Below are 24,555 nucleotides of genomic sequence, written 5' to 3' on the forward strand. Positions count from 1 at the left end.
AAGGAAGCGGACATGGACAAAGAAAATGCGGGGTGAAGATTGAAGGACAAGGGAGAGTAGGAGATTAGGACCTATATCCAATTTCCATACGTACTAGCAGCGTGTGCATTCCCTTTTCTTTCTTTTCTTTATTTAAACAGAGCCACAGCAAAGCACAACCGGAGCTAGTAACTGTTAAGAAATCAGATTATGCAGAGAATTGGTGAGGAAAGAAACATACTATTAGCCAAATCATTGTGGTCACCTGATTAATAGCATGTTGGTCCCCCTTTATAATGCAATATAGCAGCTATTCCACGTGTCATGGATTCGACAAGCAACTGGTACGTTTCTTTAGGTATGAGGCACCAGATATCTGCAGAGATCACACAGTTCTCATAAATTATGGGCGTGGAGCTGGCACCCGATAGCGTCCTAGATGTGTTCCATCGGATTTGGTGACCAAACCATCGACATGGATTCACTATTACGCTCCTCAGTCCACATTAGCACGACTGTGTCCTTGTAACACGGATAGCTATCCTACTGTCTCGAGCTGCCTTTCGCCTGGTTGACGGCGTATGGGGACACGATCATCGACCTGCTGTTACCAGAAACGTGTTTCATCTGAGCTAGCGACGCGTTTCTGTTGATCCACAGTACAATCTCGATCATCCTGCACACGCTGAAATTGTAACTATCGACTTCGTTGGGTCAACATAAGGCCAAACAGTTGGACGTCGGAAGGCATGAGATCTGGGTTGTAGGATGGATGAGGAAGAACAGTGTCCCAATTGGTGGACTAGTATGTCAGCATTACCAACAGAGATGTCCAGTTGAGCAGCTGAGCAGCGAGATGTTTGATTGTGATTCGTCGATCACCATGAATGAGTGTGTTTGCACGTTCTAACATTGTAGAAGCCGTAGGTGTATGTGACCGGCTAGCACGTGGGAGATGGGACGGCTTTGCGCGGCCTTTTCACGATTATGAGGGTCTCCTGGCCCAACGTCTCACCTTTCTCTTATTCACGGTCGAGTCTGAGAAGACATTCTGTAAGCATGTATGAATATGTGGGATGCTCTAGTTTTCTGCTACAAGAAATTCATTGACAGCTCTTAGCTCGGAACTCATCTCCGTTATAGACACCATTTTGAAAGCTACATATAGCGCTGTCACCTATTGGAGGTTCATGAAACTGTGGGGTCTGAACCAAGGATATTCCTCGATGTCCCACGACATATTCCGTATATTTTCAGCGGAAATTGATCCTGAAAAAATGTTGCATTACTCATTCAATCCCCTCGTAAAAAGTCAGGTGAAATATATATCACGAATAACGAAGACGCAGTGTGTACGTATTACTGTGACGTGAAGGGGAGATCGTGGCGGGCCGCATTAACCAGTCAGAATGCTGAAAAGAGAAAAACATATTGCAGAGGAGATGGTGGGAAAGAGAACGATGCTTCTTAATAGCATAACAGGACGAATTCTTGTCCTATTATATATGAACCAGAATTCCTTGTTACTGAGTTACAGAAGGTAAAGTAAAAACGTCAACAGAGAGTATCAACGCTTGCGTGAGAACGCCTGTACATGAACTGTTGACGTCGCTCAACGATACCCTTACTCTCACGGAAAACTACACAGGCGTTTCTGAAGTTGTTACCTGATCTCGACCCATGACACTCGTTCAAGTTCATTGTTGACCCATTCACTCAGTTTTTCATTACAGAGGGCAACTACCCTCTGACCGAGCCGGCCGGGTTGGCCGAGCGGTTCTAGGCGCTACAGACTGGAACCACGCGACCGCTACGGTGGCAGGTTCGAATCCTGTCTCGGGTATGGATGTGTTTGATGTCCTTAGGTTAGTTAGGTTTACGTATTTCTAAGTTCTAGGCGACTGATGACCTTAGAAGTTAAGTCGCATACTGCTCTGAGCCATTTTTGAACCTCTGACCGAACATCAGCAGCATTTGACCACCATGAATTCTAACTTTCAGTTCCTACGCGCGCATACATACGTTACATAACAGACACGTGAAACTTCTCTTGCGATTTTCTCGAAATTGTCAGAGTAGTGCACGTTACTACTTCTACATTATGTTGTTTTAATGGCCTACTAAAGGTATACAAAGTTTGAAGTAAGTCCGTGATCCCAACGTCGTGGCCTCCCGTTGTTAAGTGTGAACGCTGTAATGGAGATATTTTCTTTTCTACAAGAAATTGTGAACAGATTAACAATCGTAGCTATCATCACATTGTAACATTTGCTACAATTATTTAGAAACACTGTGATTGTGTTCACAGATAGTCACAGACAGCCATTATAAAATTCGTATTGTGTGAGACAAATACGACAATGTCCGTAATTTTACACCGTCGTGTACACTTATTAGGAATGCATTCATAAACTTATTAACGATATGAAAGAATATAATTATGTCTCAATTTACTGATCCCTGCCTCATAGTAATTAAATTCAGCGCGAAAAAATGACTGGTCTAGCTAGACCTGCCACTACATAACGTTTCTCATTTATACAAATTCACGTTCCTCCTGTAAGCTTTTGAGTGACATCCAGTAACCTCCAGTATATTGTAGTCTTAAGCTATCTCCTGTAATCCAGCAAAGAGCTGATTCATCTACCATTCGTTTTTCAATCCATTTTCATTACAGTCATAATTACGCCCTCCATTCCAGTCTTTTGGCTGATACTTGTTTCTTTCCCTCTTTCCCATACTCATTCCCAAGAGGCATCCCTCCATTGCCCTCTCAGCGTCCGTCAGTTATGAGGTACGTCCACAAAGTAAGATTCGTTTGGTTATATAAAACAAACGCGTACAGGTTCAGGAAAAATATTTATTGTACAAAAATCTAAAACTGTTGAACTACTTTTCTACATAGCTTCCGAAATTTTGTAGGCACTTATAATGGTTTTCTCCGACTTCTGCTCAGTTCAACTTAAAATGGAACGATCACATGCGTGAAGCTGAAGAAATGGGCACAGCTGCAAGATGCGTAGGGACTGGCTAAAACCAGGTTGTAATTTTACTGTAGCCGGCAGGTTCGAGGAAGGTGACTCGTTGGGAGATACGAGAGTGCCAGAAATATGATTCCCTTGTGGGTGTGATCAGATGCAGGTATATGCTTGAACTGAAAGACCTGATTCGAAATCATGTACATCATTTCTAGCGGATAGCATAACACTAGTGATCTGAGAAGCTAGTGTAGATTTTTATTTTCTTATGACCTCAATCAGCACATCATCTACTACTACTTTTTGTGTTCCTTCTCAATCAGTCATCGCCTATAACTCACTGGATATATAGCAGAACCTCTGATATGGTATAGAGACAGAATACGCTACAAATACTATAGAATTATCTAGCTGTGGCAGTGTGAGGGAGTCGCAAATATCGCTTACATACCACGTTCCTTAGCCGAATCACTTTCAAAATGCTTTAATTTTATCACGAGGTTGCATCGTGGGCTACGTGTTGGTCTGATAATACGTATTCCAGCGATCACCGTAACGGTATTTGTCCACAAAAAAACCACATCATTCAGAGGTAGTGTCGTACCTCGATTTGTAAAGCGGGTGGGGCATTTAACATGGATGCTTGCACGTAGTTGTAGATCCAAGACCGCTAGTGACAGTAACATACAGTAGTTGTTGCGATCTTTTTTTTTAACATCTGACCGATTACGTCTCTCTTTCTATGACACAGTGGTAGCACTCGCAAGAAAAACCTAAGAGACAGGCCCCCCATCGTTGATTTTCGTTCAATATTATTTTGCATCGTGTTGAATCATTTATTGGTCAAGTATTATTATACTTAGTAGTAGTGAGGGCGGGGGGGGGGGGGGGTGGGTGCATGATATGTTCACATTTGAGCATTAGGCTTATAATGTATGTGTTTGTGTTCTGATATGTGTAAAGTAGATTACTATGTCCAGTCGTAAGGAAGATACAGATAATTCCATTTCCAGAGCCACAGCCTTCAGCAGGGTGTATTTCCGATACTTCGCTCATTGTCGAATGCCATTCAATTGAGACCCCGATCGTAACATTTAATTGTAAGTGTAATGATAAAACATATATGTGACCGATTTTCTAGAATGATTCCGTGTATGCATGGTCTGTGGTGGGAATGATTCATGTTTCCTGTGGACAGCACCAGCTGTTCGAATACAGAGGACTGTTTGAGTGTAGGAATGTATCTGAGTTAACTTTGCCATCGTCTAGACGACCAAATAGCGAACTAGTACTTAGTATGTGTTAGGCGGCTTTCGTGGTCAAGTGGAAATTTGAGGAGATTGTGTATGGAGGTGCGTTTGTGCTGGACCGTTATTCCCTACCATGTAACTTGTTCAGTTTGCTTGCTACTATGCATTTCGCGCCTTAATTTAGTTGACAGAAGATCGATTGTGGTGTGTGCATCTGGCATGTGGAAGACACCTTTGCCTGTTCTCTAGACATGGAAAAGACCTTAGTTGGCTCGTAAATTATAGGGATGATTTGGAATCTGTTAAATCACCGACATCGGTATTCGAGAGTGGAAATATCGGTTTCCTCTATTTGTTTCTAGGTACTCAGCGGTTTGCAGCATGCTGTATCTCACTAAAGTTTGGGATTTGTAGAGAAATAATTTCCAATCTATATCTTGGGAACTATGTTGCGCTAGCGATCGGTAGGACGCTGCTTAGTGCTTGATATTGAGAGGTACCGCGAAAATGGTCTAATATTATGGCGAACCATGTGAAAATACGTGTGTTCTTGTAATCCCAAGTCTGGAGATGTGCGTAGAACAGTGAGCAAGCAAGGAAGCAGGTTCAGACCAGAAACAGTAACGCGTTTGTGCCGAGGGGAAACGATCCCGAATTTGTAGAACAGTTCTGAGAGTGACTTCTGTCTGCTGAGGGTACTATGATGTAAAAGGGATGATTCTGTATGGCAGAGGATATGAATTGTACGTTTACAACATCGTTACGGTATGCGGTGATATATTGCTGGGTTGGATATCAGTTTCACGCTCTGATATTCAAGCTCCTGTCCTCAGTGGGAGAGCAGTGTAATTGAGTAACAGTCTTTCTGTGTTTGACGATATGTATGGCACTTCGCAAGGTTTTGTTGTCAGTGCAATATGGTGATCAGTGTAAAACAGTTTATTGCCGCTGAATGTCACGTCTGTAGAAAGAAAGAAAAGGCTGACGGTGCTTCCCTAGGACTAAGGAGCATTGTGACATATAGCCAGTGTGAGTGTAGACATGCCATAATTTTTTCGGGTGCTGTACAGATACTAAAGATAAGTGCACTGTTTGTGTAAATTGTATATATATAGTATTGTAAAGTTATTGTGGCGTATGATGTGTGTAAATTTTGTAAATATATTACATTGTAAAGTTAGTATGCTTTATGTTGTGGCATGACTAGAGAGGATGACAGTGTGTCCCATCATGAGGGATGTATAGGTTCAGTATATCGATAACCGTGAGGGTATGAGAAAGATTTTTTAACGTGGAAAATAATGTACACTATAATAGTAAGATTCATTCCACAAACACAACAGTCAAGAGCAGAAATTACATGTACATGGATCGGTGTCAGGCTGTTGTGGCAATCGTAATAATATTTAATTGTAGTTAGACTGGTAAATATGTTCCTGGCCTACAAAATTCTTGTGAGTCTCATATGTATTTGATGATCTGTAGACAATTTTGCGGGTTTAACTGTGAGTGCAATTTAGCGATCTGTGCAAAATAATTTTACCACTGAAAGTCCCATCTGTAGAAAGAAAGAAAAGGTGGATGGTGCTTCGATACCGGTGCCATCTGTAATTCGGCGGGTAAATTCTATAAGAGACAATCGTAATGCTCGATTCATTCACATCCTTTGTGCTGAGATATAGGAGCCTCTACATAGCAGAGGGAACGTTTGTGTGTGTCTAAAGCAGGAAGGGTAACATGTGATGGAGTGGGTACCACATTAGGTCTGTGAGGAAGACTGTATTCGCCGTTATTCTGCGTTATTTTCGTGAACACATTCTGTTAGGGCAAGAATTTTCGTGCATACAAGCTGAGACATCAAGAAAGTGAGGATTAACTATTTCTGGGTCACTACACAATTTCTGTGAGGTCGACTCGATTCCTATTTTTTACATAGTTACGTGACATGAGCATAAAATTGAGAATATTGTTAGATGCGTTTACGAAGGTTTGTAGCTACAGCATGATCCGTGACGTCGGTATCTGTGCAACAGAGGTGGTTCGTTAGAATGATGATAGAGAGAAAGAGGTCAAACAGATGAGAGGGATGATAGAGGGGTCTGGTGGTGGTGCTGTGCACTAGGTCAGTTGGGTTCTGGACTTCCTGGCGAACACATTGGATGGTGGTAGTGGCTCAAATTTTTTAAATAATGACTGGTGCATGATTTCGACAGTTGACGATTAGAAAGCTTGTTTGCAGAGTCTTTTAGTGATTCACATGTCTGTAGGCTGGGTGACGTGACCCCATGTATGTCAGAGCATGTGTTTGTGTCAGTGTAATAAATATACTCCATCCCTAAATAAATTGTTCCAAAATAAATAAAGTACACTCCTTCCTCTCTCCACCAGCTTGGTACAGGTTGAGTCCTTCTCCCATGAATCCCTAGTATGAGGTGGCAGTCGGGTGACTTAGGTTAGTGCAAGTAGTCCAAGTGTCCTTTCTTTTGTGCCAGTTTCTTAGGGTAGCAGAGGTAGCCCAACTGGCCTATCTTCCCACCAAAATTCAAACTTCCTACAGGGAGGTGTGGCATTTGCATCATCAACTGACATCACGGCCACCATCTTGGATGACGTCATGTGCTGTGCACATTAGTACATGTTAGTGCACATTAGTGCACGTTATCCCACCGACATGGGTTGGTAAGCAGACGTGGCAGTTGGTTGAGGATCATGGTGGGGACTTTATTTCCTTCCCAGTCCAGGTGGGCGTGGCACTCCCGAAACTCTGACAAAATTTGAATTCCCCTTTTGGGATGGGGGCATGGCACTTTTTGAATTACCCACCGCCGCCATCTTGGATAAGGGTACTTGCATCATCACCTGACGTCATGGCCGCCATCTTGGACGACAGCGCCCTCTGGTGGTGGCACTGTGTACTAAGTCAGTTTCAGTCCGAACCTCCTGCCGAACACACTGTTTCCCGCCACCTTGGATTACGCCACAGATGAGAGCACCCTCTGGTGGTGGCGCTGTGTACTAAGTCAGTTGGAGTCTGGACCCCATGGTGAACACCCTGGAAGACCGTACTGCATGAAATTGTTTAAATAAAAACTTATGTCCAAGTCCTTTTCCCACAAATCCTTAGGAGGAGGTGGCGGTCGGGTGACTGAGGTTAGTCCATGTGTTCTTTCTTTAACGGCATTTTCTTAGGTTAGTAGAGATATGCAAATTGACCTTTATTTACAGCCAAAATTCAAACTTGGCACCATTTCATAGGAAGAAGTGGCGGTCGGATGACTTAGGTTAGTCGAGGTAACCCAATTGAGCTATTTTCCCGCAGTTTTCTTAGGTTAGTAGAGATAACCGTCTTGGGATGCATTATCCTGTTGGAATTTGAACTTCCGGCCTTTTTTCTGAGGGAGTGGTGTGTGGCACTTACCCACCAAAAGCCGCCATCTTGGATAACGGTACTTGCGTCATCAGTTGACGTCATAGGCATCTTGGATGACGTCATGCGCTGTTGCCAAGTCGACACCCCACCACCTTGGATGACGTCATCTCCGCCATCTTGGATACATCTGGCAACAATGCAGAGTGTGCTCGTACCTTCCTTGCCCCAATACTTGTGCTAGACAGCTAATATTTGGCGCAGGATCATCATAAACAAAGCGACAGTAAGTTAACGTGACTGTGAACATAGTATAGGAATAGCTATGGAATAGGCTTTCAGGTAAACAAAACAGAATTTTTAGTGCCAATGTAAATTCTTTGACATAACATCTGAACCTAGTGGACGCCTGACGTCTCAGAGTCTAACGACGGGCTTTTAATGTGCCTTTTGGTGCGCGCTAATCTCAGCCAAAACGGTGGCACAGTGGCTAGCTTTGAGGCCTTTCGTATCCCGTGTTGAAAATCCGATTATGGGTTTTATTTATTTCTTTATTTATCTATCTATGTACGTAGAGGATTACTACAAGAATGTTAATCAAGCTACAGGATACAAGGACGTTGTATTAATGTACATTTACATCTGGGTTTCACAATGTCATAGATTTATCATACAATACATGTGTGTATCTTATTTTTAGGGATTACAATTTTTTAAATTCTCATGTCCTTATATTTCGTTCTTGTTTCAATTCTTATGTTAATTTTTGTATTTCAGTCCTATGTTTAGTCTTCAGGAAGATGTGGTTCATTGGTTTGGACGATATGAATCGTAGAAACATTCGAAACATAGAAATTCCCAACACCACAATTATCGCACCAAGTGCCACAGTGACCTCTCAACGTCCGAATCTCACTCGGGAAAGAAACGTCATTATCTTTGCTGAAGATTTCACGCGTTGGCAATAATTTCGTAGCAAACCACACGTAACGAATCACTTTACCGAAAACTGGCGCTTGCGATTGATTATGAATCAAGGCACACTACAGGATTTTTTAATATTCATTCACAAATCAAGCAATAAGTGACTAATAAAGACAACGCTATTTCAATATACACTGGAAAACTATTAGTTTAGTAATCTTCTGCGGACACTGATAGATAAAGGACAAACAAAAATAAAAACAGTAATATGGTTTTGAAGACCAGGTGCAAAAGTGTAAAATCACGACGGCAGTCACTATGCCACTGATTCGGTTCGACTATTTACTCGCTTAAAAAATAAAGTACTTCGAAAACTTTGACCGTCTACTTCTAACAAACGGTCGATTATTTACGGACACGTGTCCGCCTGTTTTGATTATGTTCCACTGAGCAAAGTTTCTCGTACATCGGATTATCGCACTTAACGTGTTCTCTTCGTAAGACCGCGCCGATCGCGCTATGGGACAAATAACGTGGCCACGATGATAATTCTGTAAGTCTGGCTACCTGCACAATCTGGGAACACAGTAGGCTGTACAGTTCCTGTACGAATTCTTGTCTTCTGTTCGGTTGTTACGCCACGGGTAGACCCATAGTCTAGAACAGGGATTCCCAACAAAATTTTCTCGAGGACCACCTCATCGAGCATGATTGGTACCTTGTCATATCACAGTATCAAGTACCTAAAAAAGTCAAATTAAGAGTCTTTTTATACGTTTTCTATCTTTTGTACTTCGTTATTGAAAATATATTGAGCTTAAAACTTTTCCAACTTAGCCATTATTGTTATTGTTAAATTTTTGATTATTGCTCAAAACTGAGTATGAACTGAAAATGACAGGAAAAAATTAAAACTGACTGTGTTGGTCTTTCAAGTGTATTACACTTGAGATTGTATTGAGTAGACATGTGTGAAAAATAAGAAAACACTAATTTCATACAAGGTATTATTTATTTGAAAAAATACAGTTACAACAGTGTACTCCATCAGAAGCGGCCAAAACCAAAAATCTGTTATCATACGAAATATATTTAATATATTTTTTATTGTAATAGCATCTTGCGGACCCCTCTGGCATAGCTCGCGGACCCCTGGGGGTCCGCGGACCACTGGTCTAGAAGTAAACAGCGCGTCGTTTGAATGCAGAGTCTCTCGGTCGAAACTGCTGATCGCCTAAATTTTTTAGCACCTTCCATCCTTAGTATAATAGTAGAACGGATGCAGTTTATTTCACTTTCTGCCACACCGGTGATAAAAGCTCCGTCCAATAACATTTTTGCGAAAGATTTCGCGGCGGACTGCTTTTGAAGGCCGCATGCTTCAGACCTCTCCTGGATACAGTTGCTAGCACCTGGCAGCGGCTGCCGTGGCTGCTCTCCCTCACCTTCTGTGGAAGGCGTCAGCCACGGCTCATCGCTCTGCACAGTATAAAATGTTTTACTGTTGTTCAGCGATGCTCCACGAAAAGTGTCTGCGATTTGTCTTCCACGCTCGATAGCAACGAAGGCAAACGATCCGTCTTAATATAATTGTATTAGGCTGATAAGTAAGACACGAATACGGTTAACATTAATTATATAGTTTGTGATTCAATCAGAATACCTCATTACATTGTTTAACGTTGTTATTAAAGTTTATATCTCGTTTTTATTCTTTTAAAAGCTATTCTCCATGAAATTTTTTCGTGTGGAATTGTTTTCGAGCCACAGTGAGTAGCTGTGGTGTCATGAGTTTTACTGTTTTTGGAAATTTGTAATTAGTTTCTATGGGATCAAACTGCTGAAGTCATCGGTCCCTAGGCTTACACACTACTTAATATAACCTAAACTAACTTAAGCTAAGGACAACACACACATACATGCCCGAGGGAGGGCTCGAACCACAGACGCAGGGAGCTGCGCGAACTGTGGCAAGGCCCCCTAGACCCGGCGGCTACACAGCGCGGCTGTTTTACTGTCATTGTTTAATTACTTACGGTAAGTGTATGCGATAAATTGTGTGAATACCTTACAGTGCATGCAGTATAGCAAAGCAGACACACTGCATATTTTGAGGTCTATGTATGGAATCATCGAGAACTTAACGCTGATCGATATTGATTCAATCAGATTTAAACCAATAAAATCGACTATTTTTAAAGTTATCCAGAGTGGATGGAAGTCGCTAACGCTGGTGTCAGCAAACGCCCACAGGGGTGCCTAATTACTATTACAAAGATTTAGCACAAAGGAACTATATTACCGAGTATGTTCAATTCATAAGTATTCTCCTCACATATGGGTCCTACGTGAACAACAAAATTCGCATTTGTATCGTTGATGGCCGCGTCGAAGCTATTCAGACACGTTTGTATAGTGATGCAGCTTGGTGTTCGTAAACCAGACATCTATGACCGTTAACACAACTTACTGATATGAAGTTATAAGAAGACTTATTGTACAAAGTTTTCTTCAGATTTTACTAAAAATTCCTTCTAGCAGTTTGATGTTCCATTAAATAAAACCGAAAACAATCAGAGTGCACTCGCCTGCATCGCGATTAGAGCTGACACACACCGCGCTTGCCTCACAAGATGAGGGAAATCACTAAGCTAACGAGACCCTCCGGCAGGAGCTTTTACCTACTGGGATATTGGTCACTGGCCCTCGTAACGCAACGTTAAAGGTAAGAACAGTGGCTACTTACGTGAAATACACATTCCTGGAGTTCATAAATTGTTATGTCTCTGTATCTCATCTTACAAGATAATTGTGTAGCATAAGTTATCGAAATGGAAATGGAATTCCAAGTGAATTTACGGAACAACTCAGAACCTCGCGGGTAAGTAAATTCTGTATCACAATGTTGCCAAATATTTGCAGTGATATTGCCAATTCTTAGCTATGCTAGGGCAGCTACGTAGGGAAATGCTTGTCGTGCTCGTCTTATGTAGGCTCTGAGGGAAGGCGCGTGTGTGTGTTTGGCTTCAAAGCAGCGTTATCTTCCGATACTTTCTAACGTCGTCTTTGAAATTACCTACATTTAAGACATTCAATTAGATTTAACCTAGAATTCCTCATTTTTCAATGTTTACAATGTGGGAGGGGCTGTCAACACCGGTGTTACATAATTTCAGTGCAGGGATAGCAAAGGTAAGGATTATATAGGAAATGTATTCACAGTTGGCAGTATGAACCACCATCGACTGTATCCTGAAATCACGGCGATGAAAATTTGTACCGGACCGGAATTCGAACCCGAGTTCCCGCTTTACACGAGCGGTCGCCTTAACCGCTTCGGCTGTAGGTGAACGAATGACGGCCAGTCCCAAACTTCCATATGTCATCGTCCTTGTATCACAATCTACACTCGTACGTTACGTATATTCCCGTCTAGGAAAGACATATTCATTGAGAGTCCAGAGCCTGATATTGGCGCATAAGTACGAAATAGCAGTGAAAATGAAATGATCGTACGGCATTTATTGGCCGAGATATGCCCTTGCCTGTGTTATTACGAAGGACGTTGCAATGTTCATTCGGTCATGCCACAGACAATGCAGTTTCGTACCTAGCGATATTTGTTTCCACGTTTGCAGCATAGGGAATGAGAAATATTGAGGTACATAATTTTCCATCGCTATTACAGTTTCTCCAAAATACAAACGAATAAAACACTTCCAATGACAGTTTACAATGAAGCTTATTTCGGTGGAATAAAAAGTAATCGGAACTCAGCCTTGTCCCATGTGTCACGAAACACTAAGATGTCAAATACTTTGCATCTCCAAATCGAATGCCTCTACGAGCAGTCTTGTATGCTACATCCAAATAGAATTTCATGATTATCAAGAGAATGCAGTTGTATTTTGGTAGGGATGGAAGGAAGAAAAAACGTAACTAACTAATTATTCGAAGTCCCGATGTAATTATTTGATTTGAGCATTCAGAAGAGAAGAAACTGAAAATTACACTGACGGAAAAAAATCATAACAGCAAAAAATAATAAACGTAGAGTAACGGAATTTCAGGATACATTTGTGTATGTAACATAAGTGATAAACATTGCAAGATCACAAGTTAAAGTAAGCGCGAGATAAATCAATGAAAATTTGAAATGCTGGTACATTAATAACCGGTGTAGCCGCCCAGCCCCGATCTACGATATTTCCGAACCAGGGAAAAAACTTGATAGTGGCGCCCCCCTCTCCCCGTCGACCGTCTCAGATAGCACGTCAAAAGTTTTTTAAAAAATTTATTCCTCAATAATATGTTCATTTTGCAGTGCACATCTTTCTGAAGAGTCTGATATATAAGCATATATGTGCGAGGAAATGTAAGACATGTTATTTGGTCTAAGTCTGCCAAAGTCCAGTGCCACGCTTCTTCACACAACATTCTTCTACCGGACGTCGCTGTATTTCCCTCTGTGGAATTAAAACGTGTACATTTTGTAATGGAACCAATTAAAGCTACGTTTAAGAAAGTGAAAATTAAAATGTCCTGTGGTTCCTCTCATGCTCCCAGTCGGCGCGTTTGACATCCTACCACCCTTCAAAAAAAAATAAAAAAATAAAAAAAATAAAAAATAAAAAAAATCTCGCAGTTAATACTCGATGGGATTATTTATAACCAGGAGGATAAGAAATTTTCAGAAAATTCGCACTCTTTATTTCCTGTTAGCTAATAACTTTTTCTTTTTGTGATATAAAATTAAGTATAGAAAACGTAAAAGCAGTAAAGACAAAAGACAAGCAAGAAAGTACACATTTCTTCAGTCCTTAGGGCCCAGCATTTTTCTCTCTCTAATCTTCCTACAGCTTTACACGACGCGTTTTCCTTTCTGTGAAAGAATCTATTACCTCATCAAAGTTCGTCAGACGTTTCGCTACATGCAAAATCAAAACGTCTTTGTCTAATACTGGAAAAGCTCTTAACACGAATAGTACCCAAGACTGGTATGGTTTCTCGATTTTATGGCGTCTATTTTGTCACCGTTTGCTAGATAAAACGAAATAGGCTTTTCTAATATTTCAGCAACTGTAACACACGCCAGATAAGCGAGACTGTTTTAGCACAAATAGTCATTTTTGTCTACCTCATTTACATAAATAACACGACAGAATATAATTCACGAAGTACCAACATCAAATGCCTGTTAGTCCTACTATAAGCAAAAAGTTTTATGTTAGAAAATAGTTTCACATTTCATTCATACGCTCCAATCGAAAATTTTTCTATAAATTTGGAATCGTCATATTCTTCCATTAAATTTGTGTGATGTCCCCGTTTCTTCTTTTTCCTCGTTCTAACAAACAATCTTGTCATTACTAATTCTGAAACTATTCGTGCCATTGTCAAAACTTATTCTCCGATTAACTTCACTAACACTGCCAGAATCACCCGTTTAGTTATCCTGCGTATTTTCCCGGTTAGGCGTTATTATGCGCCCGTACAACGCGCTTTCCGTCCTATTCCAAGAACAGAACTTAAGCGTATCCTAACAGGGGACTGTACAGATGGCCCTTAGTAGTGTAGTGATATGGCTAAAATAAGTCAAGAATTCATTTTCTTGGATACACCGAGAAGACTAATATCTAATTCTTCTTACTTCTCATACCTTTCAGTCTTTTATTTCCACTCTAGTAGTCTGTATCTACGGATTTGGATAATAATTATAACAACGCTGATCATTCGCACACTCAATCAACCACATAAACAAACAGCGATTGGCATTCATCCGTTCGGGTGTAGTCAGCTCAGATTTTATAGCCCCATCCCCTTTAGTCTGCGGAAAAGTTGTTTTTGTTTTTTGTTTTTTTTGTTTTTTTTTTGTTTTTAATTTCTAGATGCGACACGGATTCCCCTGACAGAGACATCGCATACACCATAAGCACATTCAAATATCAACTTATTATTCGGTCAGAAATCAACTTAGAATGTCTTCAGAAATGTTCAAAAACCAACAGGGATGCGTTTCAAAACATATGCATAATCGATAGGCCAAAGTGCGCTGCATGCTAGGCGCTTTGTGAAACAAGGTTTTTCCTCAAAGAGTATGAATTTGGTGCCCCCCTGAAACTGCCAGCCGGCCGTTGTGCCCGAGCGGTTCTAGGGGCTTCAGTCCGAAACTGCGCTCCTGCTACGATCGCAGATTCGAATCCTGCCTCGGGTATGGATGTGTGTGATGTCCATAGGTTAGTTAGGCTTAAGTAGTTCTACGTCTAGGGGACTGATGATCTCAGTTGTTAAGACCCACAGTGCTTAGAGCCATTTGAACCATTTTGAAATTGCCGCCCCGTGGCAGATACACTGGTTTGCCCCCCCCCCCCCCCTTCCCCCGATCCGGACCTGTATCCGCCGGAATGTTGAATGCAAACGTTGTGTTGTACAGGTGCCGGATGTCAGTTACTGGGATGGAGGTCCATGCCTGTTGCATTTTGTCGGCCAATATTGGGGCAGATAAAGCTGTTTGTGGATGACGCTGGAGTTGACGTCCCATGACGTCCTGTACATGCTCGGTTGGAGGCAGATGTGGTGATGAAGCAGGAGAACAAGTAGTCACTCTGTAGAACGTATTGCATTAGAGCAACAGTATGTGGGTGAACATTATCCTGTTGGAAACACCCCCTCCCCCCGAAATGCTATTCATGAGTGGCAGCACAACAGACTGGTGTACAAATTTCCGGTCAGAGTGCGTGGGATAGCCACGAGTGCTCCTGCTGTCATACGATTTCACACCTCAGACCACAACTCTGGGTGAAGGTTCAGTGTGTCTAGCATACAGACAGGTTGATTGCAGGCCCTCGGCTGGCCTCCTCCTAACCAACACATTCTTGGATAATATCAACTAACCATGTCCAGTCTCAAAGTTAACGTACGCTCACGGCCGTTACAGCGCGTATTTAAAGAAAACCTGATTTCCATCCTCGTACTGGCGCTGCTAGTCCGTCTTATGCGACCGCGCGGAATTTGAATAGACGGGACCGGGTGTTGTGTTGTCTTTATCATCCTCATCTCATCCCCATCGACGCGCAAGTCGCCGAAGTGGCGTGAACTCGAAAGCATTGCACCAGGCGACCGGTCTACCCGACGGGAGGCCCTAGCCACACGACATTTCATTTCATCATCTTTCAGATGTAGAAACACGCCTACCAACTTTCGTTTGCGTCGTACAGTTTCTTCTTGCCATTGAGATTTTTTTCTGTCAACGTATGTTCATTAACACAGAGACTAAACTGTAGATCAGTACATACACTAAAGCGCCAAGAAAACTGGTATAGGCATGCGTATTCAAATTCAGGCAGAATACGGCACTTCGGTCGACAACGCCTATGTAAGATGTGTCTGGCGCAGTTGTTAGATCGCTTACTGCTGCTGCAATGGAAGGTTATCACGATTTAAGTCAGTTAGTACGTGTTGTTACAGTCGGCTCGCGAGCAATGGGACACATTGTCTCCTAGGAAACGGTGGAATGGGGTTCAAATGGCTCTGTGCACTATGGGACTTAACATCTGTGATCATCAGGCCCCTAGAACTTAGAACTAATTAAATCTAACTAACCTAAGGACATCACACACATCCATGCCCGAGGCAGGATTCGAACCTGCGACCGTAGCGGTCGCACGGTTCCAGACTGAAGCGCCTAGAACCGCATGGCCACTGCGGCCGGTGAAATGGGGATTTTCCGTATGACCATTTCACGAGTGTACCGTGAATATCAGGAATTCGGTAAAACATCAAATCTCCGACATCGCTGCGGATGGGAAAAAGATCCTGCAAGAAAGGGCCCAACGACGACTGAAGAGAATCGTTCAACGTGACAGAAGTGCAACCCTTCCGCAAATTGCTGCAGGTTTCAATGCTGGGCCATCAAACAGTGTCAGCGTACGAACCTTTCAACGAAACATCATCGATATTGGCATTAGGATCCGGAGGCCCACTCATGTACCCTCTATGACTGCACGACACAAACCTTTACGCCTCGCCTGGGCCCGTCGACACCGACATTTTACTGTTGATGACTGGAAACCTGTTGCCTGGTCGGACGATTCTCGCTTCAAATTGTATCAAGGGGATGGACATGTACGGGTATGGAGACAACCTCATGAATTCGGAATCCTTCACATCAGCAGGGGACTGTTCAAGCTGGTGGACGCTCTGTAATGGTGTGGGGCGTGAGCAGCTTGAGTGATATGGGACCCCTGACACGTTTAGATACGACTCTGACAGCTGACACGTACATAACCACCCTGTCTGATCACCTGCATCCATTCATGTGTACTCCGACGGACTTGGGCAATTCCAGCAGGACAATGCGACACCCCATACATCATGAATTGCTAAGGGTGGCTACAGGAGGCCTCTTCTGTGTTTAAACACTTCCTCTGGCCATCAAACTCCCCCATTATTGAGCATATTTGGGATGCCTTGGAACGTGCTGTTCAGAAGAGATCTCCACCCCCTCGTATTCTTATGAATTTATGGACAGCCCTGAAGGATTCATGGTGTCGATTCCCTCCAGCACTACTTCAGACGTTAGTCGAGTCCATGCCACGACGTGTTGCAGAATTTCTGCTTGTTCGCGGGGGCTCTACGCGATGTTAGGCAGGTGTACCAGTTTCTTTGGCTCTTTAGTGTATAATGTATACTAACTAGCATGTTCATTGCTCTCTCATTGTTCCCCTCTTGTTTGGTCCCTAGATGATGAAACCAATACAAAGCTATATAGCTGATGGTTCCTTCGAATCATTCAGCAACTTTTTTCTATGTTGTTACTCGGTATTCTTAAAGCAGACTGCTCCCGCAAGGTATTGGATTGAGGCTGCTAGAAGGATTACGAACTGTATTCGAAATAGAAATCATAAGTTAGTTTACGTGGCTTGTCCATTGGCATAACTCATTCGAACAGGAGCAGAACAAAATTATCAAACTTCATTTACAGTTGTAACATTATAACCAGCAGCTGATCCAATTGTAAACCATGATCGTGGTCACGTGGTGGCTATCTGAAGCTGTGCAGAGTCCGTACCACAAGTTCGATTGTTGTGTAATATGCAATTTATCTGTTGTCATTAGAGCTGTTGGTAAAATATAGATACGTATATGCCTTTCAAGCATATATATACACTCCTGGAAATTGAAATAAGAACACCGTGAATTCATTGTCCCAGGAAGGGGAAACTTTATTGACACATTCCTGGGGTCAGATACATCACATGATCACACTGACAGAACCACAGGCACATAGACACAGGCAACAGAGCATGCACAATGTCGGCACTAGTACAGTGTATATCCACCTTTCGCAGCAATGCAGGCTGCTATTCTCCCATGGAGACGATCGTAGAGATGCTGGATGTAGTCCTGTGGAACGGCTTGCCATGCCATTTCCACCTGGCGCCTCAGTTGGACCAGTGTTCGTGCTGGACGTGCAGACCGCGTGAGACGACGCTTCATCCAGTCCCAAACATGCTCAATGGGGAAAAGATCCGGAGATCTTGCTGGCCAGGGTAGTTGACTTACACCTTCTAGAGCACGTTGGGTGGCACGGGATACATGCGGACGTGCATTGTCCTGTTGGAACAGCAAGTTCCCTTGCCGGTCTAGGAATGGTAGAACGATGGGTTCGATGACGGTTTGGATGTACCGTGCACTATTCAGTGTCCCCTCGACGATCACCAGTGGTGTACGGCCAGTGTAGGAGATCGCTCCCCACACCATGATGCCGGGTGTTGGCCCTGTGTGCCTCGGTCGTATGCAGTCCTGATTGTGGCGCTCACCTGCACGGCGCCAAACACGCATACGACCATCATTGGCACCAAGGCAGAAGCGACTCTCATCGCTGAAGACGACACGTCTCCATTCGTCCCTCCATTCACGCCTGTCGCGACACCACTGGAGGCGGGCTGCACGATGTTGGGGCGTGAGCGGAAGACGGCCTAACGGTGTGCGGGACCGTAGCCCAGCTTCATGGAGACGGTTGCGAATGGTCCTCGCCGATACCCCAGGAGCAACAGTGTCCCTAATTTGCTGGGAAGTGGCGGTGCGGTCCCCTACGGCACTGCGTAGGATCCTACAGTCTTGGCGTGCATCCGTGCGTCGCTGCGGTCCGGTCCCAGGTCGACCGGCACGTGCACCTTCTGCCGACCACTGGCGACAACATCGATGTACTGTGGAGACCTCACGCCCCACGTGTTGAGCAATTCGGCGGTACGTCCACCCGGCCTCCCGCATGCCCACTATACGCCCTCGCTCAAAGTCCGTCAACTGCACATACGGTTCACGTCCACGCTGTCGCGGCATGCTACCAGTGTTAAAGACTGCGATGGAGCTCCGTATGCCACGGCAAACTGGCTGACACTGACGGCGGCGGTGCACAAATGCTGCGCAGCTAGCGCCATTCGACGGCCAACACCGCGGTTCCTGGTGTGTCCGCTGTGCCGTGCGTGTGATCATTGCTTGTACAGCCCTCTCGCAGTGTCCGGAGCAAGTATGGTGGGTCTGACACACCGGTGTCAATGTGTTCTTTTTTCCATTTCCAGGAGTATATATATATATATATATATATATATATATATATATATATATATATATATATATCGGTATGTTTTACTAGCAGTATTTCGATATAGCAATTGTATTATCGAGTGCAGATATTTTTATTTTATATTATATTTTTTTCACAATTTTCGGTAAATATTTGAAATTGTTTTTTTTTTGGCATTGTACTAGAATATAATTTTACTTTCACTGTGTGAAGGAGTCTATTTTTTGAGCTTTCATCACTTCAAGTCTTTTCTCTGACTTTGGGAATCAATTACAGGTGGCACAAAGAAGAAGTTCGATTGCAATTTGGCGTGGCGGTGTGAATGGAATAACAAGATTTCCGACGTGACGAAAAGCGCACCAGTTACGTTGAAAAACAATTTTTTACGCAACTCGTGAGCTATTTCTGCACATTGGCATTCTACAGCAATAGTTGCTGGAAATTATGGGTGTTTGCGATCGGCGGAGACGTATGAGGATAAATGCGGACGTAATCAGCGCTACTAACAGAAACTGCAACGTTTAACTTCACCATGCAGTTTTGACCTACAACTGCTAGGTCGCTGGCGTGGCAGAAATGAAAAAACAGGGAAGTCGACGTGAAACGTTCTGGACAAATTCCATATATGACGGAACCGAACGACAGGCCCTTCGGATACCTTTTATTGTGTCTCTTAAATGGAGTTTCAATTGTTAGAAAATTGGTTATCGCCAGATGTGAAAATGCATCGTTTTCCTTTCAATTCTTGCTCGGAGGATAGGCAGGCTGCTACCTCATTGATTTACAGAGTATCTAACAATAAATCAATACTCAAATATACTCCTCTAAAACCGGCAATACATTCACGATGTGCAGACGATATTTTTATAGGCCGGTACATGATATCATTTTACTGTCGATATATAGATAATTTTTCGATATTTCGAAAGCCGGTAACGGTATTTCTTAAATATCGATATACCAGATTTCCTAGTCGTCAGTGTTAAATCAACAGATATTGTTGCAGAGTTCTGCCTCTGTCACTAGCCTCCTCTTTTCTTATTGGGGTTTTCCTGTTTTTCAGTTGACGCAGCGCAAATTTGATCTTAGCATTTTGTCACTGAATTCTGTCCTGGCTATTAGTAAGGTAAAAATAAAAAAAACTGAAGCAATAGACATCAGTAGTCCAACAAATCTGAACCAACAACTACCCTTGCCTTAAATCAAGAGACGAGTATGGCGCCGTAGAGCAAACATGATACTGATCCGTTGAGCTGTCCGCCATTGCTCTGGTTGTGATTAATACAGACATTTCACAACATGAAATACAAAACCAACCGAAATTTAAGTGTGGAATGACCTTCGTAGGGTCGAAACATTAAATTTACGATCTCTATCTCATATAAACATGATTACTATTCAGATTACTTCATCACTATGAAAAGAGGATATTACGAGAATTTAGTACGGTCACTCCACTCACTGTTGTCTGCCTCGTTGATTTTGTAAATCGTTACGTCGTCTAGCAAACAGAACGTAATGCAGACATGAAGGAAGCTCTTTATTGTTGTATGGCATCAAATCGCTGTAGCTGCAAGTTGCTCCGTACAGCGATTTGAAAATAAAGGTTATCTGAACCTTTGAGAGGACACTGTCTCACGCTTTACTGGATGGCTGGATCCGCTCATTCCAGCTACTAAAACGCATTTTTCTTGCTATTAGCATACTCAAGACTATGCAACGTCGTAGGCATTGTTTGGTAACTCTGTTGTAACAGTGATTTGCACTTTTTGATGCATAAGCTACCCCTACTTTCATCTTCACACTGCAAGCTACCTACCTCAGATACAGTTATGGCAATGAGTGAGTGTTTACTGCAACAGTGCCTTGTCCGCATAGTCTTAAAGTGCTAGCATTTGAAAACAGAAGCTCTTTTCGAAATCCGTTCCAATTTTGCTGTAAAAGCTGTATCTTGTCACTTCCTGCTACTTTAATTGAGCTGCTAATTATCACAAGTAAGTGACGAATCTTAAGCCTCCGTGTCGTATGTCTCCTAGCGACCTCCGGAGTAATCATAGTCGGCTACTTTGAGAATGTATAGTTACATCACAAACAAGAGAAAGTCTCTGAACTGATTAGAAGCAACTGTCAGTGACATGAATCTGAATTGTATTCATTTCTCAGCAACGAACAAGATGGGTCAAAAATTACGGAAACAATGAACAAGCTTGTCAGTTTGCATTATCTACGGCAGATTTGGAGAGTTTGAAAGTGCACAACTACATATCTGCCAATTTCTTCTGTTTTCTTTCTGCTTTAGTAGTCACGTACTCCGTTTTTCTGTGAATCCGTGATTTTATTTATCATCCTGTGGCATTGATGCATGAGTATATTATCCACAATATTGTTGGTATTCCTGATAGTCTAGTTGAGTATGACTCATGACCAGACGTAGATAGTCTGTTTGAGGTCTGCAATGCGTAGTAAGACATTTTGGACTAGGTCGTTTTGTATATAATTTTAATTTTCTGAAAGCAGCAAGCTGAACAGGATAAGTGTGCTCCTCACTTTTATTTTTCAATGGTGTAATTTCCTGTTTGAAGCTGTCCCTTTGATCGGTGTCTGGTAGCGCAGCCTCACTGAGGGCTGAAGTGAGCGGACTGTTGATAGCAGTGAGGACATGGTGAACTGTCCATGAAGTTCTTCGTATTACTAGTGCAGATAAGACTTGACAAATTGGTGACAATGTTTGGGACCTCGTGATCATTCACTCACTTTAGACTTTGGTGCTGAGTGATCCTGCTAAATTCTCTTTTCATACTGATGAGGTAATCGGAATAGCCATCACGTTTCTATGAGATCAGGCTCATAAATTTAATTTTTCGACCCTAGGATTTCACGCTCAAATTTCAACTGCTTTAGTATCTAATGTTGTGAACGATCTGCATTAACTACCACAAGAGCAATGGCAGAGTGCTAACCGAAGCAGTGTCATGTTTGTTCGTTGCATCATGCTCGTCTCGTGATCCATGACAAGGGGAGTTGCTGGTTCAGATCTAGCTGGACTACCGATTTGTATCGCATCAGTTTTTTTCTCTGCAAATAACCAGAACGCAATTTTAAGTGCATTGCACCAACTGGCATCAGCCTGTTTTTGTTGTTAATCGTAAACCTTTTTCTGTGATGCAGTAAACTTCATTCACTATTAGTTTGTTATTGTTATTCATACAATCACAAGACCTTTACAAACACTGTATGGTACCGATTCACATGAGCTGTGCATATGGAAGAATGGATTGTTGGATGTTTTGCCGAGCAGGATACGCACATTTACCTCAGCGCCTCGTTCACAGGGCAACAGAAAATCCCCAGCAACAAAAGACGATAATGGGATGCTTGTGAGAGACACGCCTGTTTTCATTTAACCCTTCATTACACACTTTTTTTTAGAAGTTAAAATATTTTTTTTGTATTTCAAATTGTTCAAGGATGTCAGGAAAAATGTTTGAAAAAATAAGATGTTTTTAAGTCAGAAAAAGATTTATTTTTATTCAATTTGCATTTATGCAAAACTGTGGGAAACTTATCATATACACTCATAAGTGACACTTTGCACATATGCAAAACTGTGTGAAGTTTTTCACACAAAAATGTTATTAACTGTAAAAAATATTTTTTTCACGTCAAATTAACAACAGATATGAAATAATTAATGAAATATTCGAAAATTAATGAAAGACACATTTCTTAAACACTATGGAATGCAAGAAAGCAGTTTTTGTCTTTATTTAAACATAAATTCATTTTGCACTTTTCACGCATGATAAAGGTATATAGCCTTTGCAGTTAGGGCGTTTGCATGTTGTTCTCTTCTTATTCCACACTTGCCAGTTATCATAAGGATCTAACCTCACTTCCTTTGGAGGTAATGATGATCCCTCACACATTGGAATCAAAAGACATTTTTTATTCACATGATCAATTATAGGTCTGATTTTGTACAGTTTGTCATGATCTTGACTCTCAGGGTCTGGCCGCTTTGTATTGTCATTGAAATGCAAAGTGGCCATCAGACTCTCGAAGTACCTCTGAGACATTGTCTGTTTTACTACCTCAACACCAATAACATCATTCCAGAGATCACGAACAGCAGTAGGTGGATCCAAAGAACTAATAATACATATGTCTATAAGTTTATGAATGTCATGAACATTGCAATTAATTGGTTTGTTTGGATTTTTTGTGTGCTGTGAAGATTAGTTTCGTCAACAATTTTTGCCATTAATTCATCATTAAAAAATATTTAAAAAACTGATATGGCGTGGACAACCCTAGCACTGACTGTGGCAGTGAGGACTTTCCTTTTAATATAAATTTATCATTTCCAAATGAATCACTTTGTTTTTTCCAGATGATTCGATTTTTCTGAACCTTTTGGTGTTTTTCAGAAGCTTGTGGTACCTGTGCATCAGCAACAGTTTCATTCTCATCATCCTTCAAACAATAATTATTTGAATTATGTGTATTAAGTACAGTAGCCTCAGGCTCGCTATCACTATCTGCAGATTTCAGATCATATACGTTTATTGTCGGGTCTTCATCTGAATCGTCAAAATCTAACTCATCTTCACTGCCAGAAGGGCATTCTAGGGCCATGAATTCTTCATACGTCATCACTTTACGTCGTCCATTGTCGAAATACGAGAATGAATCCATTACAGCACTCGAACTATCACGATAAACTAGAAAAAAGCAGAAAGAAGGAACCACTACTTTCTCATCGTTCGATTGTGGATAGAAGTATTATTACGCACTACTGCACATATGCAAACGAAGTTGATTTGTATACTACTCACATATTTATTAGCAGAAATACAAGATGAACGTAGCAGAATACTCTCCAAAGGTTGTAGAAGCACTACAAATTTTTTGCATTCACGTGTTCTTCCATTCAGCTATTAACAATCACCGCCGAAAGAGAGCAATGTCAGCCTGACTTACAATGGTACTCACAGCAACACACATTGTCGCGTCATACACTCAGTAGCGCATTCTAGTGGCAGATTCCTATCAGTTACCGTCATAATACGACATAGCACATCAGCAAAGCAGTTTCAATCGTTAAACTTTAAGAACAACGGCGAAAAGAGAGTTGAAACTTTGCTTTGCACATCTGCAAAGCATGGCAGTGAAGGGTTATCACCCTGACGACAGATGTATTGGCGTCGCACTATATTATTCAACAATAGAAATTGTAGTATGGACTCTGCTACAGCTAGAGATAGCCACGAGTTTGTGACCACGGTCATGGTTTACAATTGGTTCAGCTGCTGGTTATAGTGTTACAATTGTAAATGGAAAGCTCCAGTAGCTTGTGGGGGCAGAAATAGTGATCTGCTTTACGAACACCAAACAACAACACACAGAAAAGTCTTTGGAAAGATTCGAAGGAACAATAAGCGATATGGATTTGGATTCTTTTCATCATTG

The sequence above is a fragment of the Schistocerca piceifrons genome, chromosome 1 (assembly GCF_021461385.2).
Source record: "Schistocerca piceifrons isolate TAMUIC-IGC-003096 chromosome 1, iqSchPice1.1, whole genome shotgun sequence".
In the NCBI taxonomy this organism is placed as follows: Eukaryota; Metazoa; Arthropoda; class Insecta; order Orthoptera; family Acrididae; genus Schistocerca; species Schistocerca piceifrons.